Raw genomic sequence first — 6,624 nt, 5'->3', positions numbered from 1 at the left:
GCTAAAAATGTCTTACAATCAAGGTACAATGACTGAAAGTGCAAATAAACGTAAGCTACAATAATAACTATCAATAAGAACAACTAAAACAAGAAGAAAAGTTGCAGAGAAATATTAAATCTGCAGCTAAGGAAATGAAACTAAAAAACCCTTGAAGAAGAGAAAGCAAAGCTAAGAGAAAACCAAACCTAAACTAAGCTAATGTTACCTCTTTTTCTCTTAGCCAAATTTTGGCTGATATAAGTAGTTATTTTAACCCTGTTCTTATGCCCAAAATATCCTTGAATGAGTTGTCAATGATTGATGCTTTGGGTGGACAAAGACTGCCTTTTTTGTCAATTTTTGTCCCCTCACAATGTTGGTATCGCGATACCAAAGGGATCGGGATACCAATGAATAAAATATCGTGATAGATTGAACAATTTTGAACTTTGGGTGTTTCTTGGCAAGTGGATATCACATAGCCAAAATGGATATTGTGATACAATTGAAGGGTGGTCTCCAATCTTTGGTTTGTTGGAGGTATTGTGATTCCAAGGCTTGGTTATTGCAATACACTCTCCCTTGGTGTCATTCTTGCTCGGCTTCAGCCTCCAATGCGTCCCTACATCACTCAACCATATGTTAGGGCCCCCAATAACACTATTGGCCAATTTGGGTCTCAAAATAAGTAAAAACAAGGTATTTACACTTATTAAATCAAAACCTAAAAACTACGAAAAAGATGTACTTTACTTGAGAATAAGCTCCTTAAGTGTAACCGGAAAGCCTAATTTGCCATATGAAATTACGACAGATCAATGTCCTTAAAAATGTATGTATACTATTTTCATAATATAATATTTATTAAAGATAATTATGTCACATTACAAAATAAATTCGTATTATAATATTTATTTTAATTATATAAATAGTAGTTAATTTTTTAAAATAATTTAACTAATTGAGTTGATCAAATAATACAGGGATAATAAAAAATATAGAAATCCTGATGATTTTATCTCATTGTTTAGTTAGGTTTACGAATACAAAAGAATAATATTTAAGAGAAGCTACATGAGATTTAAGAGAATAAGATGTTAAATGAGATATTTTTTTTGAAATTTTTTTAAACATATTTAATTTTATTATATTTATTATTAATTATCATATTTAATTTTATTATTAATTAAATATTTAATTTTTGAAAATATTTTAATTGATATTTATATGTTATTTATTAGTTTGTGCAAACTTCAATTAAAGTTGAATATTAACATTGATAATTAAAATTTTAATTATCAAAGGTCATGTGTTCAAACCCGGTTGGAAGTAAAATTTTAAATATTTTGTAACCAACTATGCAAAGTCGGATATCTGTGGATATTTGAATCCATTATTCGAATTTTGAATGTGAATTCAAATAATGGATATTTGAGGGGGTTTATTAGCATTCGCTTCACACATCCGCAACATCTAATAATTTTAATATTTGAATCTAAATATTATTTGAATTCGCAAAATTTCGAATTGGATATATCAAAATCCTCGATCCAAATTGTCACCCCTAATTGTAACTTAAATTTGCTTTATCATAATAACATGGCAACTTGAAAATATTCTTTGAGAGTTAAAAAAAACATTTATACATTCACAAGGGTCTAATGATATAAGCAAGTATGTATTGTTCACTTAAAGAGTCTAATTATGCCATTATGTGTTTTGGAGGTTGTGAGCATGTTTTAAATGTTGAAAAGAGAGTAATATGACTTGTGTGGGTTGAGTTTAGACCTTAAATGCACGAAGTGGTAAGTGAGGAAGTGCCCAAACTTTGAATTGCTGAATTGCAGGTCTATTTGCTGCAAAAATTCAGGGGACGTCGAGACAATATTCAAACATCGTCAGGGCATGGAACTGGCATCAGGATGCCCTATTCATGATGTTAGGATGAGAGCCTATCACTAGGGCACTTTGCTACATGCTTCTTTGCGTCATCCCAACATAGAGCTAGGTGCTCCTAAAGGTAGTTTCCTCAACTTTGCAATTTAGTCTTAAATTTTAAGTAATGCAATAAGAGCTTTAAATGGTTACTAAACTCCTTGAAAACGTGTACACGGGTAAATTAGATGTTTAATTTTGTAACTCAATAAATAAAATTTGTAATACGATTAATTTGATATTTTGTCATCCTTACGGTTTAGTCTTTTAAGCTCTAATTTCTAAATTGGCTAAAAATTACCATTCAATTTAAGGCTTAGTTTGGATGGGCGGTGTGTTTACCTCCAGTGAGGTTAAAAACAGCGGTGGCGGTGAGATTAATTACTATAGCGGTGAGATTATAAACAATGGTGGAGTGTGTGCTTGGATTCAAACGCAGATGTAGCGGTGAGGTGAAAATAAAAAAATGACTATTAAGGACATCAGATTAGAATTGATATATAATAGAAGTTTTTAAATTATTTTACTTATATAAAATTATTAAAATATGTGAATTTATAAATTCATTTAATAAAATATTAAAATTTTTCTTCTAATATTTTATTATAAATATTTTAATGAATTATATAATCAATTTAAATTATTTATTAGATAAAATGACAATTATTTTTAATCACAAGCTTATCGGTTGTCGATTGAGAAGGAGTTGACACAGCTTGCAGCAGAGGTATTTCTTCCCCGTTATCAGCAGAATTTGGCTGCCAAATCTGAAAAAAAAAAAAGATTGATAAAAAACTTTCAAGGATAAAATAGTAAATTAATAAATAAAAGTAATACCTCTGCTGCACCAGTGAACTTATTGCTGCTTTCAGCTCCAGTTGGTTTTTGGGATATCAGTGTGGTGAAAATTGGTTTTGGCTACACCGAAATGCTCAACCAAACAGGTTGTCAGTGAGGTTGGTAGCCCAACTGCACCTCACTAGCGTTAAACGGTGAACCAAAGGCAGCCTAAGTCGATTTGTTAAATGATATGATTACTAACATATTAGAATTGTAATACTATATAATTGTCATTAATTGAATGTTTTATTTTATGTTGTATGTGTTGTGCACGTGTTAGGATGTGATGTGTTTTGGGTCACTTTAGTGACTAATGTGACATTTCGGATTCGGGCGAGACCGTCCCGACTGAGTTTAGAGTGTCACATTATTTATCAATGGAGGTAAGCTTTTTTTAAAATCCTTATCCTTACCAATATATATTTTCCTATGTAAAATCAATTTTTAAAACTATGTCTTGGGGATATGTTGAAAAATATCAAGATTCAAAGACATTATCCACAACTTCAAATCTTATTCTAGAACTTCCACCTCTTGCTTGTCTATCTTGCTTGTCTATCAAGAGAATTTGTTGTTACCCATCGCGTATTCAAGTACATGTCCAAATCTCAGTACTTGTGAAGTTATTGTTCCTAATAATTTTATTTTATCTCCTTCTAAACAAATACAAACGTACCACCGTAAAAATTTACCAAACAAGAAATCCATGGATCCTAAACACTCAGTTGATGCTCCCACTACTACTCACCTTTCCATATTGTCGTCTGCCATCACAACAATACCAACCCAAAGTCACATCGAGCCAAAATCCACCTATCCCATGATTACACATTTAAAATCAAAAGCATTAATTGATTACATCGCTCCTACAGTACCTTTCTACACCCTTCCCACATATAACCAAGAAAAAATTCGCACTGGGTTGAAGCTATGAAATATGAAATAAGGCGAGACTTGTGGTGAAGGGTTTCATTCGAAGACTAGGTCTTGATTATGGTCCTACCTTCAACCCTGTTGTAAAGCCCAAAACAAGTAGATTAGTTTGACTATAGCGACTCAATATGGGTGGCCTACTCATCAACTTGACGTTAACAATGCCTTTCTTCAAGGCCATCTTATAGAGGATGTTTATATGAGACATCCACTAGGGTTCGAAGATTCCACTCTACCTTCTTATGTATGCAAGCTAAAGAAAGCAATTTAAAGCCTTAACCAGTCTCCTCATGCATGGTAAATCTAACTTCAGAATTATTTTGATACTGTGGGCTTTTCTACGTCTAGAGTTGACTCATCCTTATTTATCCTTCATAATCGTGGATTCATTGTCTATGTGTTAGTCTAAGTTGATGATATTATTTTCACTAGCAATGCTACAAGTGGTGTCGAATCTATTATTGATGGCCTTGCTAGTCAATTCTCTCTCAGAGATCTTGGGTGTCTTTCATACTTCTTGTGAGTTGAGGTAATTTGCTTCTCTATTGAAATTATTTTATCCCAACAAAAATATATTCAAGATATGCTCAATGAATTTCATATGGATTTAAGCAAGCTTACGGCTACTCTTATGAGCTCCACCACAGTACTTACAACTCCTACTGGTGCCACTATTGATGGATCTTATTATCAATGCATCCTTGACAAGCTTCAATATCATTCATTTACTAGATTCGACTTTGTTTTTATGGACAACAAACTCTTTCAATACATGCATTCTCCTAAAGAGTGTCATTGGAAACCTAAAAAAAGAGTTCTTCGGTATCTTAACGGTGCTTTTTATTATGATTTTAACATTTCCAAAGACCTTAATAAAAACTTGCTTGTCTATTCTAATTCTGATTAGGCAAGTGACCTTGATAATCATACTTCTACCATTGTTTATGTGGTTTATCTTGGGAATACACTCATTTCATGGTCTTTTGAAAAACAAAGATCTATCTCTTGATCATCTATGGAGGCTTAGTATAAAGCTGTTGTGGTTGTTCTCGCAAAGACCAGCTGGATAACAAATTTGTTGCAAGAACGTCGCTACAAGCTTACTACTACTCCTCGACATTTTTTGATAATGTTGGGATCGACTGTTTATCTTTGTGAAAATCCGATCTTTCGTAGTCAGATGAAGCATCTTGCAATCGATTTCCATTTTGTTTGTGAACAAGTTCAAGTGAACCCCTTACAACTGCTACCTTCGATAAATTCTTTGTCAAGTTGGGAACTGTTCCAATCAATCCCAACTTTAGGGGGCGTGATAGTACATGACTTCATCAAAAGTTTTGATATTTTGTTAGTTAATTATTATCCTTCATTTTTTTTTGAACTCTTATTTTGAATTCTTGTTAATTGAGTATTGCTCTATAAATACTCTAATTTCAATCAATAAAAGTATGCTTCATTTTTCCTTTTTATCAGTCTCTTTAACATTAGGACTAAAGATTTTTTTTCTTGGTCACCAACATGATAATCACTTGAAAGTTGAATGACTAAAATGAAAATATAAACATGATGTGGACATGATTTGGCGTGTAAATTTAGTCACCATTAAAGATATAACGTTTGGGTGACTAAAATAAAAATATTTTCTAAAGTCGTGATGAAATTACAAAGATTTCCATTCAAATGGCCAAATTAAAATATATTATATAAATAAATAAAACTTTAAAAGTTACTTTCCATTAGTGAATTTGAATGTATTTAAAGCAAAATAAATGAAACATAACAATTCTTGGACTAAAGTAACTTTGATTTTGTTCAATTAATAATGAAATTGGCACTTCACAATCAGAACCAAAACTAATTACGAGCTAATTTTCTAACACAAAATTGATGAAAATTAGCATAAAATTGGTGGGAGTAAGACTAAGAGCAAGGTAAATGACAAATAAAGAGAGAAGCTGAACTACAATTTGACCACCAATTAGTACCACCATTAATCCCTTACCCAACTTTAGATGGAGTTTGATGCTATGGGCTGTGAACGAAAGGGAAAGAAGCCAATATTTGATGGTGGTTGGAGCATGAAAAAGAAGACTCATGTCAACGTGTGTGAAAAAAAAATAGAATTAGATAAAATAAATACAAAGTGAAAATTCCTTGAAAACGAAGGACCAACGAAAAGAAGTTCCAATAACGTTCAGGAATAATATAAATTTTGCACTTCCAACTTACCAGTCACGTCTATTTTGGTATTTATGTTTTTTTATCAACTTTTTTTTCTGAATTTGACAATTAAATTTATTTTGATCCTTAAACTTAGATTCCATCAAAACTTAATGATGTGACTAGTGTTATTCAAACAAGACTAGATTAATTGGTCGGACCAATTGGACAAGAACTAACTGACATACTGGTTCGAATAAAGGGGTTGAATTGATTGAACCGGAAACAGCTCCAAACTAGTAAAAATTAGAAACTAAGACAAAAATATGTAGTTGAATATGTTGAATCAATTTAATTTTTTTATTTTTATGAATTTTAATTAGTTATTTAATTATTTTTTTATCTAGTAGTTTAACCGATCAAATTGGTTAAATCAAGAATCAGTGGTCTTACTAATTCAACCATCAGTCCTTTTATTAGAGCACTATATGTGACACTCTAAGATTATGTCACATTATTACCTAAAAGTTTATATATATATTAAATTTTAATTAATGATGTGACACAATCTCAGAGTGTCAAGTCGCCAAACTTCTATACTTTTCAAATTCTTAAGTTTAAGTACCAAAGTGGACCTAGATGCCAAGTTCAGGGCCAAAACTTATATTCTCCTTAACGTTAATAATCAATATAACTTTTCATAATTAGATCACCAAAATGAATACTTAACAAATAATTAAGTGACAATTAGTACTGTTTCTTTGACCTGAAATG

The sequence above is a fragment of the Gossypium hirsutum genome, chromosome A09 (assembly GCF_007990345.1).
Source record: "Gossypium hirsutum isolate 1008001.06 chromosome A09, Gossypium_hirsutum_v2.1, whole genome shotgun sequence".
Taxonomy (NCBI): domain Eukaryota; kingdom Viridiplantae; phylum Streptophyta; class Magnoliopsida; order Malvales; family Malvaceae; genus Gossypium; species Gossypium hirsutum.
Note: the sequence above shows the minus strand (reverse complement) of the source record.